Source organism: Cryptomeria japonica, chromosome 1, assembly GCF_030272615.1.
Source record: "Cryptomeria japonica chromosome 1, Sugi_1.0, whole genome shotgun sequence".
NCBI lineage: Eukaryota > Viridiplantae > Streptophyta > Pinopsida > Cupressales > Cupressaceae > Cryptomeria > Cryptomeria japonica.
The window spans coordinates 440,244,792-440,257,496 of record NC_081405.1 but is presented as its reverse complement, the minus strand read 5'-3'; positions in this window follow the sequence as shown (position 1 = coordinate 440,257,496).

The window sequence follows — 12,705 nt, the reverse complement described above, 5'->3', positions numbered from 1 at the left end:
CACTTTCTTGCTGCTCGGTGAGTTTAGACTCATCTTGTGTTCTTTTCTTTGAACTTCTTCCTCCAAAGCCTCCCCTATGGCCTCTATTTTCTTTTCCTCTACCTCTGCCCCTATTACTACTTGAATCATGTTTTCTTTTCAGTTTTTCTTCCACTTTAAGGGCAATTTGATAGCTTTGATGATCTGACTTTGGGCTCATTAGATTGAGTTCCTCTTGGATGTTCCACCGTAGTCCATTTAGGTACCTAGCAAATTTGAGACTTTCTTCTTCCACCGCATGAGATCTAAGGCTATGTTTGTGAAACTCCTCTGTATAACCACTCACATCAAGGTCTTTTTGTCTTAGGTTTTGTCTCTTCCTATGAATCTGCACTTCATAGTCATAAGGGAGATAGACCTCTTTGATTTTGACCAACATCCCTTTCCAAGAAGAGATGGGTGTCTTACCCATTTTCTTTCTCTCATCTTGCACAAACTTCTGTGTGTGTGAAAAAGTGAACCTGTAGCTGCAAGCACAACACTTCAATTAAGTCATTATATGCATGGTTAGTAATCAATAATCAATAAGAAATAAACCATAGCAAAGCGACTAATTGCCTTCTAAAAGATGCGAGTATAAGATTGCTCTTAGATTTTTATAAGCAATACCAGTGACTAGACTACACCAAGACAAAGGATTTAATCTATATGATATTAAACTATATGGATGCAAGATGGATGAATAATTCAAGCAATAATAACCAATTCAAGCAACAATGGATGCAAACAATAATGAATGTAAAATGGATGCAAGTAATCTAAAAAAGCACAATGATTTCAATGACTCCAGAGCAAAATGAGCATGATAATAATCTCCAAGCGTGTTCTCAAAAATCTCTGGGGTGAATTGGAATGAGAGCTGAAGACTGAATTTATAGAGAATCACAAAAAGCTCAATTTAGGATTAATTGAAAATAATTGAGAAATCAGGTTGAGTTAACCTTGAGATAGATTCCAATTATAGTTTAATTGAAATGCATTCAATTAGAAGTCCAAGTTGCATAATAATAAATTAATTCCATGCACATCTGATAAAAATAGATAATTCCATGCACATATTTGATTCATTCAAGAAAAATCTTTTTTCAATGCAACTGAACTTCTTTTTCTGTTTTGAAAAGCTTTGAGTTCCAATTTAGAGAATAATTCCATAATTCAATTAAATTGCTTTTATGATTTCAAGTTCTAAATTTAGAAAAAGAAATAATATCTCAAGTTTGATTTCTCTCTTAATTCAATTCTTTTTTTATTTTTGTTTTGTTTCAATTCAACTCTTTGTAATAAATTAATTCATCTTTTGTAATAAATTAATCCTTTTTGCATGATTGAATGGAAAATTTATTAATTTAATTAAATATGCAAGGATATTTAATAAATTAAAATGGGAGAATTGATCAAAATGATATTCTTGGAAATGATTCAATTAATTAAATAAATATTTAATTAATGTTGAGTAGTTGATTTGCCATGTGATTTTTGATAATTAAAGAATTAATAATGTGCTCAAGATTAATTTAATTGCCTTTGGTTAGGACCTTGGTGATGTTGTCGAGATTAGGGGCCCATGGTTTAGATGACCAATTTTAGGGTATTACATTTGCCCCTCTTTGAATTAATGTGCGAGTAGCGCTTTGATTCAAACAATGTGTGATGTCTAGGAGATGCTAGTTCTGAACTTGATTGATCATGAACTAGATAAAAAAGCAAGGTGTTTAGCTTGATTCGAAGCGACAAAGCTAAATGAGGTCTGATTAAAGTGATACCGATCCCGAACTTGATTGAACTGAGGAACGATAGAAAACAAAGATACCGAACTTGAACTTGATTGATCAAGAAGCGGATCTTACTGATCTAGAACTTGATTGATCTTAGATAAAGTGAGTGATGATAAAAATCGATCTTGAACTTGAATGATAAAAATCGATCTTGATCAAGAAATGAATACTGAACACCTGCTTAGATTTAGTGTGATAAAAAAAAACTCTTTAAACTTTTGATTGAGTTTAAACGAATAATCAGTTTGATTTAAAGCGATGAAACTGATTAATGTTAAGAGATTAATTCAAATGAAAGACAAATATCAGCTTGATTTGAAGCGATGAAACTGATATGCCCCTAGCGATTGATTTGATTCAGATGATCGAGAGATCTCAACTTGATGTGAAGCGATGAAACTGAGATGCCCCTTAGCGATAAGGATTGATTTTCTTTAATTGAAAAGATTTTGCTCGACTTTTGATGAAGATTTGAAAAATTTTCTCGACTTGGGAGATGTGAAGTCATAAGGTCGTGAGTATGCCCCCTCGGGAGCGAAATCGAAAGATAGCGAGGGATTGATTATAGGCAATTGTATGGCAAAAAATAACTTATTTGAGCACAAATTGATGATGAGATTTTTTTGAAAATTTCAGCGATGATTGATAAGAAATTGAGTGTAGAGTTGATTGTAATGTTGATGTGTAGAATGAAATTGAATTAAGATTCAGCATTGAAATTGAGCGCAATTTGAAGAAAGAATGAGCATTTGATGAAAAAAAGCGCTAAGTGGTCAAAATTTTGAAATTGACTAGCAAAACAATCTCGAATTTTGATTTCGATCCCGAAAATGGAATCAGAGCAGGCATATTAGCTAAGGGTACAATTTTTGTGACCATCGGAGCAAGTTGAAAAATTAGGTTTTAGGCTATATATAGGAGGAAAGTGTCATTTTCAATTCATTTTAACCCTCCAAGTTTGAAAATTCAAAAAGCCTTCTACGAAGAAAAATGGTGGTCCCTACTCATCAGCATCGATTTGAGTGCCAGAGACGTCATAATTGACCTCGAAACTACGAGCCAGCGGTAAGTGATTGATCTTTAGCCTCTTTATGTTTCCAATTTTGAATTTTTTTGTTTATTTTTCACGTTTTTCACGGGTTTTGGGTCGGGTGTCGTGGTTTATCATGAGAGACAGGATCCTATCTCGTACGAGAAACTGGCAATTTTTCTTTTATCGTTTGAAGCCATTAGATTTGTCGTACTTGATCCACCCTTGTGTCGTATGATAGCTCAGTTAGGAGACCATTTTGTCATGTGGAGTCCAATAAAGTGTCGTTTGAGGCTGTTTTCTTGTACGAGAGCCATTCCTGACTCGTACGAGATTCTGTTTAACTATGTTTTGTCATTCGAAAAACAATGATCATTTTTGAAAGTGTAAACATGAAATTTTTCTTTTGCATTTAACTTATTTGGATTTGCATGATGTTTAACTTCTCTTGTAGGCTCATGTGGAATTTTTTCTTATGATTGTTGTTGGGTTTTTGTGTAGGTGTGCTTACCTCCTATGCTCTTCAGATGTGTATATCCTCCCACTATGGATTTGGTTCGTGATTTGTCTGAGGTTGAGCAGGCTCATGTTGATATGTGTGGCTTGACTCACCTGATGAGGCTACCTGATATCCATGTGAACCATGGGAAGCTGACAGTGTTGGTAGAGCAGTTTCATTCAGAGCATAATACCTTTCATTTGCCAGTTGGGAGTTGACTATCACTCCCGAGGATGTGTACAGGATCCTTCGTATCCCTTTTGCTGGGGATAAGGTGGATTATGATATTGCATTGTTACCTGGACTACAGGCTCTTAGGAACGTATTCAGGGATCCTGATATCTTGACTCGTTCTATGAGTTGGGATATATTGATGGGCAGGTATAGTGAGGAGTATCCACTGGCATGTGTCCTAGTAGGTTTCATTGGTTGCTTCTTGATGCCAGATAGAGGGCAACAGGGTTTTTAGAGTGGATGGGGTCGTATGCTGGAGAGGTTGATAGAGACCCCGCAGAGACTTGGCTGGGGCTCTTGTTTATTGGCCCACATGTATCATGAGATGCATGAGATCATTTACAAAGATGGGTGGAGCATGGCTGTAGGGGTGTACATTTTACAGGTGTGGTCTTGGGAGCACCTTCCCGTTTGTCGGCCAATAGTCGATGATAGCAGAGAGCCCGGGCAACCTATTATCTACAGGTATGCCGGATATATTACGCAGCCCCATTTGGGCAAGATAGACTTCTGGCGATGATAGCTCGATGATCTGATAGTTGTTATATGGAGACCATACAGGGGGTTGGAGTCATGGGATGACTAGCGGGCGGTGCAGAGAGATCCTTTTGTTACACGCCCACTGATTGGGAGGTCGCAGACTGTTGTGGAGCAATTCATTGTTTCACGAGTGACAAGGCAGTACGATCGGCCGTAGGGGATCTCTCAGGAGTATACGACATATGCTCGAGATGCTGATGAGGAGAGGCAGGGATGGTCGCCTAGGCTATCCTATGCTTTAGTGATGTAGGAGCTGACAGGTTTACACCAGCTGAGGTGGGATTACCTAGATGATATAGCAGATGCAGGGGTATTGCCCCAGTATAGGGATTACTTTCAGCAGCATCCATTCCCTCAGTTTACGAATCCTGGAGAGCATGCTCCTCATATTGAGGATGTGGAGGATGATGCCCCCGCACCGGCATAGGGACAGGCACAGAGATAGAGCCATAGGCAGGGATAGGGCCAGAGACCAGATTTTTCATGATGGACTGGTGGTGATCCTGGTGCTAGCAGCAGCAGAGTGTGAGCTGATGTTGGAAAATAGAGGGGTGAGGGTGGATCCCTTGGGAGAGTAGGCATGAGGTTGGGTGGCGGAGAGGAGGAGCGAGCAGCTCTGAGGCAGGTTCGACAGCGGCGGGATGAGTAGGGTGGAGCCACAGGTGGAGATGGTGGCAGAGAGCCTGCGAGAGAGCAGGGGGTCGACACGGGTCGATCGATGAGAGCACATCTTGCAGAGTTGTAGTCATAGTTGACAGTGGTTCAGACTTAACTGGCAGAGTGAGATCGACAATTGGTTGAGGTTAGGGCTGAGCGTGATCGCCAGATCACAACATTGAGAGCCGAGTAAAGAGCAGAGATAGAGTCTCTTCGATAGGAGGTGCTTCTCCAGAGCAGTAGGGCTGCATATTATGTAGCAGCATATAGTGCTACAGTTACTGTTGCACAACAGGTGCAACCCTATTCACAGTATATGGCTAGGTCAGAGGGAGCACGAGCACCTCGACAGGATCCCGGGCATCAGGCTCCTCCTCCTCCACTAGGCGATGAGGGAGAGGGCACTAGCTAGATGATTCTTTTTTGTAGCTTGGATATTTTTTTGTAGCTGATACGATTCTTGCTCTGATGGGAGTTTGTATATGTCATTGGACATCATTTTGTACCCTCATACTTGACATTATATATATACAAGATCTGATTTGACTTCATCATATTCGTGTTGATCGACTATGAGATGTTTCTATATGCTTTATTCTATATGTATGCATTTATTTCAGCATGAATGTATGTATTGCAAATGATAATGAATGTCTATGTTTTTGTTTCTTTTCATATGCAAATAAATGAATGAAAATGAGTAGTGCAATTTTTTTGTTTTTTCTATGCAATAAGATGAATGCAAATGATTAATAGTAAAATGAATGAATGAATCTATATGAAATGTTATGTATGCAACTAAACATCTCAAAACACAAGTACTCGATTGAAGAAATAATGATAAATAGACCACTTAGCGTAAGAAATGATGATGCTTTCAGCTCTCATTCATAAGATAAGGAGATTATTACTATACCGAAATCACTCTAGATTCACAAAAATGTAGAATGAAATGCAAAATGATGTGCAAAATGCAACCTAAACCTAGTCACTGGATTTAAAATACTTAAGATTCATCACTGAGCATAACAAACACAACAGACAGGTTAGAGTTCCTTTCTTTTTCAATGTGTAATATTAGTTATCTTGTCCGTAATGACCCTTTTTTTTGTTCATATCCTTGGACAGATTTCGCAGGGACCCAAATTGCATCATAAAGAAATTCCCTCAAAATAGACAAAGAAATGATATGGACCTCCCTGTAGCATACAAATAAGCGGAGTCGAGGTATGTGAGGTGATTTCACCTTAATGTGAAGGCTCTTATCACAGACACCCAGCTAATTTATATGTTTCCAGATCATCAGGATCATTCCTACAAGCAAAAAACAAAGAAAATATTACGCCCCCAATCCTTGCTCCTCTTAGTCACAATAGACTTCCTTGAGTTACTCAGAGGGACATTAATCGAAAATCAATATAAAAGATAGCATACAAAGAAAATTTTCATTCATAGCCCAAACTGTTTAGTAATTGTTTTCCGTTATGTTGTTTTGCTTGTGAACTCAGTGATAAAAACTCTGTAGTAGTCAGGAGACAGGTAACTAACTTGGAGTGGACAACCAGGTTTCATTGACGGAATAATGACTTGGTTGACACTGCTTAGGATATGTAATATGCTCTGTTGAGTAACCTAAGACTAGGACGTTGATCAGTTTCAAGTCATGAGGATTCCAAGGAACTAGGATGTCACAAAAGTGACTGAAAATATGTACAAACAAAAGCAAAAGATGCTTGAAAGTGGGAAATGCCAACGTTGCGTTGATAGATGGAGCGCTCGAGTACAAGAGGTGCCTGTTTGCCAGGTTTGCACCTGCTTGGCAGAGATTCATTTTTTTTTACCAAGGTGCCTGTTTACCAGGTTTTCACCAGGGCAATTTTTCTTTTTTTATTTATTTTTTTCTTTTCTATTTTTTTTTTTTTGGTTTCTTCACGACTTTTTCCGATTTTTAGAATTTTTTTCAGGACTTTTTCCAACTGTACAAGTTTGCTAGAGTAGAGAGTGCTAAGCAAAGGATTTCTTCAAGTGGATGGTGTTAATCGGTTCACGGAGCTGTTCTCCTTCCAAGTTTGAGAGTTGATAGGCACCAGAGCCGAATACTGCAGTAACAATGTAGGGACCCAGCCAGTTGGGTTCAAACTTCCCTTTATTGTCGCGAAACTGTTGATTTTTTGGATTTTCTCTTAGAACTAGGTCACCAACTTGAAATTCTCTTTGTCGAACTTTCTTATTATACCCTCTGGACATTCTCTTTTGATACACTCTGAGATGATCAAACGCCACTTGCCGATGCTCATCCAGCAATTCGAGTTCTTGCAATCTAGATATTCTATGATCTTCATTAGTAACAACACCTTGCAATGAAACTCTTAGAGATGGTATTTCTACTTCAATAGGTAATACTGCTTCGGACCCGTAGACCAAAGAAAAATGTGTAACCCTAGTAGGTATTCTGATACTAGTTCTGTAAGCCTATAGTGTAGGATTGAGCTACAGATGCCAATCCTTCCCAGACTTGTTCACTGTTCTGTGCAAGATAGCCAGTAGGTTTTTGTTAGACACCTCAGCTTGTCCATTACCTTGAGGGTAATATACTGATGACTAGTGTTGCTTTATTTTGAATTTCTCACAAAGCTTGTCCAGATCTTTATTTTTGAATTGTCCTCCATTATCAATCACGATGGACGAAGGTATCCCATACCTGCAAATTATATAGTTTAGGATGAATAAGGCGACTTGTTTACCAGTTGCCTTGGTGAGCGGAACTGCCTCTACCCACTTGGTGAAATACTCAGTGGCAGTTATGATGAATTTATGTCCATTGGATGAAGTCGAATATATCTGACCAATGAGATCAAAGGCCCATTGCTGAAAAGGACAATATGTTATAAATGGTATGAGGTCCCTTGCTGGGGCATGTATGAGATTTCCATGAAGCTGACATTTCTCACAAGTCTTAGCAAATTTAATGGCGTCTTTTTCCATATCTGGCCAGTAGTAGCCAGCCCATAATAGTTTCCGAGCTAAAGTAAAACCATTCGAATGAGATCCACAAATACCTTCATGGACTTCCGATAATGCACGTTTAGATTCTTCAGTTTCTAGACATCTAAGCAAAGTACCATCCAAACCTCGTCTAAATAAATTGTTAGCTATGATAACATATCGTGAAGCATTTTGAGTTAGGTTTCTTTTCTTATTACAAGTAAGGTTTTCAGGGATAATTTGCTCACATAGATAGGAATAGATGTGGTTGTATCAGGATGAGTCATTTTCAATAATAGAATAGACTATTTGGGTCTCAGTTGAATCATAAGTAGGGTAATATAACTCTTCCACCAGGAAATCAAAGCGAAAATTCGACTCCTGTAGCTCAGGTATAGATGCCAAGGTAGCCATAGCATCTGTTGCTCTATTCTCTGATCTAGGAATTTGTTGGAATGATACAAAAGCAAAATACTTCTTGAAATCATCTACCATCCTCTTGTAAGGCATCAATTTCTCATCTCGAGTCTGATATGTATCATTGATTTGATTGATGACCAACTGAGAATCTCCATAAATATGTAATTCAACAACCTTCCATTCAATGGCTAGTTTTATTCCATTCACCAAAGCTTCATATTCTGCAATGTTGTTTGTGCAAGGGAATAGAATCTTATAAGACTTTGGAATTGAGTACTTCTGAGGAGTAATGAATAGTATGCCAGCACTTGAACCATTTTGAGTAAAGGAACCATCAAAGAACATCTTCCAGGGTTGTTGAGTAAGATGCATTATTGATTCATCTGTAAACTCAATGTGTAGTGGTTGAGTATCCTCAAGTGGAGCTTCAACAAGTTGATCAGCAATTACCTGTCCTTTTATGGCTTTGTGTTCCACATATTCAATGGCAAACTCTGTAAGGATCATTACCCACTTTGCCAATCGTCCGGTGAGTGTTGCTTTATTAAGAAGATACTTGAGTGGATCAATTTTGGCCACCAACTTGACTGAATGTGCGAGCATATAGTGCCTTAGTTTCTGTGATGCAAAGATTAATGCCAAGCATGCTTTTTATATTATACTGTAGCTCATTTCATAAGACACCAATGTCCTGCTGATGTAATAAATAGCTCTTTCCTTTTTGTTGTCATCCTGTTGCACCAGAAGTGTCCCCAGTGATGAATTAGTTGCTGATATATATAAGATTAGTGGCTCACCCTGAATAGGTGGCATCAATATCGGTGGATTAGATAGGTACTCTTTTATATGTTGAAGATGTTGTTCACACTGCTGATCCCAGTTGTATATTATTCCTTTTCTCAATACTTTTGTAAAAGGTTGAGCCTTGTCTGCTAGTTGAGAAATGAATCTTCTAATGGATTGGAGACATCCCTGTAGACTTCTCATTTGACTGATGTTCTTTAGAGGCAGCATTTCCATTATAGCTTGGACCTTCTTAGGATCAACCTCGATGCCCTTCTTTGAAATGATGTAGCCAAGTAGTTTACCAGATGTCACTCCGAATGCACACTTCTTTGGATTTAATCAGAGCTTGAACTTTTCCATTTTGTCAAGTATAGGACCTAACTCTTGAATATGCGTTGATCTTTTCATAGTCTTCACTAAGGTGTCATCAACATAATATTCCATATTCTTATGCATCATGTCATGAAAGATAGTTGTAACTGCTCTTTGATAGGTCGCCCCTACGATCTTTAACCCAAATGGCATAACATTCCAGCAAAAGGTTCCCCATGCATAGGTGAAAGCTGTCTTTTCTTGATCTCCAGGAGTGATTTTAATCTGATTGTAGCCAGAAAATCCATCCATTAGTGAGTACATCTCATACCCAGCTGTCATGTCGACTATCATATCAATATTTGGCAATGGAAAGTCATCTTTTGGACATGCTTTATTGAGATCTCTAAAATCTATACAAACTCTGATAGATTTATCTGCCTTTGATATAGGTACTATGTTGGAAATCCATTCAGCATAATCTATTGCTCTAATAAATCCAGCTTTGAGTAGTTTCTCTAATTCAGCTTTGACCAATAGTGCAACATGCGGGTGCATCTTATGAAGTTTTTGTTTAACTGGTTTTACTCCTGGTGTGATTGAGAGATGATGCATAATGAGATTAGGATCCAAGCCTAGCATATCAGAGTACGTCCATGCGAAATTTATTTTCTTCTCTAAGAATAGCTGAGTGAAATCCTTCAATTCCTCTGCCGATAGTGATTGAGCTACGTGAATAATTTGTGGTGTCTCTTGATTCCCGATATTCACTGGCTAAGTTGGCTTGATCAATATGGAAGACCGCTCCTGAAAATGACTGGGCAGTATACCAAGGATCTCACCTTCAGGCACCTCAGAGAGGTTTTCACCTTTAGGTACATCCTTTATTTTCTCTTTTTTAGATTCTGACATCGCCACAATATGGTTTTTGCCATCAAATCTTTTATTTTTATTTTTCTTGTTTTTGCAACTAAGATACTTGATATCCTCTGTAGTCATATTTTCACTCCATTCACTGGTGGAAGAGTTCATAGGTTCGACTGCATTGAGATAATAGGATAATGTATAGTCATTGGCAAAAGTAGGTATATCCATGGGTTGATTCTGTAAAGTACAGTCAATCAATTCGGGATGTATTGAGAACAAATTTTGGATAGGTTCAAGAGCGTTCATGGTATTGTTATCACAACTGTGGATCAAAAAGTTAAGTTCCAGAATGATACCTTGCGTAAGTGTCTCAAGACCAGGAAGAGTCAGATCATGATTATTAAAGTTCACGTTCATATTTAATTGATCTAATCCAATAGACATACTTGTAATGTCGTTTACTACGCTAGACTAGACGTCATGTCGTGGTTTAACAACAATAAGACTAGTAGGCAACTTTTCATTGTTTGTATCAGATGATTCAGAATTTGAGGATGAGTGGGTATCATCATGAACAAGACTGTCATCAGAGTCATTAGAATCATCAAAGTTATCAGATGAAATTTCCAAGTCTCTTTCAGGTGATTTAGTAAGCATATGTATGGTATCAATACTAATTCCTTCATATTGTAGTTCATTTGTCATTTGTATCTGACACACCTGTTGACATGATCTCATTGTTTCTATGATTTTTTGTCATCTACTCCATTCAGCTTCTTCTGGATTGATAACTGGTTCTTGTTCTGCAGCTTCTAACTCTTCCTGTGTAGTGCTATAACTGATTTGTTCTGTTTTAGGATAAGGACACATAGATGAGAAGCTTTCTGGTATTGTTCCTTCTTTCAATGCTTGTTCATAATTTGCTTGCCTCTTTTGTCTAATTTCTTGTATTTCCCTCTCTAGTTTTATGCGCATCAGCTCTTGAGTATCACTATGACACCACTAGATTCTTCTAGAGTTTCTGTAGCGGATGTGTCTAAAAGATAGTCAGGACCCCATTCATACTCATTTGGATCAGTCTCTGAATCATCTACTTGTTGCCTACCAGTATATGTGACTGGAACTTTTAATGGTGCAAATAATTCTCTAATTCTCACAACTTCATCTCTTATATCCTCAGGAACCTCAACTTATTTTATTATTGTAGCTGATACCGTTGAAGCTTGAGCACTGACTATTTCTTCTTTCTTGACCGTTGATTCCTCTTTCTCTTTTCTATACTCTACTTTTGTTTGTTTAGTGTTTGCTTCATGTAATGTTAAAGGCGATATCTTTTTCAAGCCTTTAGACTTAGAAACATGTTTTTGTTCTGATGTCTTTTTAGGATTGTATCCCAGTCTAGCCTTATCACGTGTGGATTTGGTTTGTAGCTAAATTGGTTCTGTAATACCTTCTTTTTTATTGCCCAAAGGACCAGTACCTGAGTACCCCATGCACTGAATTATTTTGTAACCACGACCATATTGGTTTGAGGAAATCTCACAATGTCATACCTCCTCATTTGGACTATCTTCCTTAAAGAGCTAGTTAAGCACAACATCCTCTTCTATTTCATCTGCCAAGGAGGTAGAAGACTATATGAAGAGGCCATCATATATAGTATTTAGAGCCAAAGTTTGTGTTATCATAGCCTCTGATGGCTTGCCCAACTATTTTGGCAATGGAGGGAGAGAAACTAATGATAGTACCAGTTCTATCTTGTAGCCATCCATGCCGGTATCTGTAATCTTCAATCTCTTTTCTAAGTCTTTCATCAATGTTTTTTGGGTCTTCATTTGGAGAGGCTCCCCTATTATGAGGCATAAAAGTATCTGCACCTTTTGTCAATGCATTATAGATGACATTTGTATCAACAGGAATATTGATTTTAGCTCCATTATAAGGAAACTTTAAGCATTGGTGATATGTTGATGGTAATGCCTTCATTTAAGGAATCCATGGCCTGCCCAGTAATATATTGTATGACAATGGAATATCAAGAACTTGGAAAGGGACATCTCTCTCTACCGGTCCCACTCTGATTGGTAATGATACCAAACCTTTGGAGGTCCTCTCTTCTTCATCATAGGCTTTAATTGTTATTTTCTTGCCTAGATCAATGACATTTTCAGAGAATCCTAGTTGTGTAAGCAGATGATAAGTACAGATATTGAACCCTGCACCTCCATCTATCAAAACACGTTTAACTCTGTGTTTGTGGATCATGGCTTCAATATGCAATGGCTGGTTATGTGGATGATTTAATGAATTGTCATCTTCCTTAGAGAAGGTCAAATAGTGAGGTGAAGTCAGATGACCCACCATAGATTGAAACCGATCAATGTCTAAATCTTTTGGAATATTGGTAGTGAGCAATGCTTTGTCTAGGATTTCCTCGTGAGAAGATGAGAGCTATAGCAATTCAAAAATTGAAATTTGAGCATTTTTCCTTTTTAACTGTTCAACCACGCTGTATCCAGAGGATGATGATGAGGTTAATCTTTTAAATTTGTCCAAGGTTG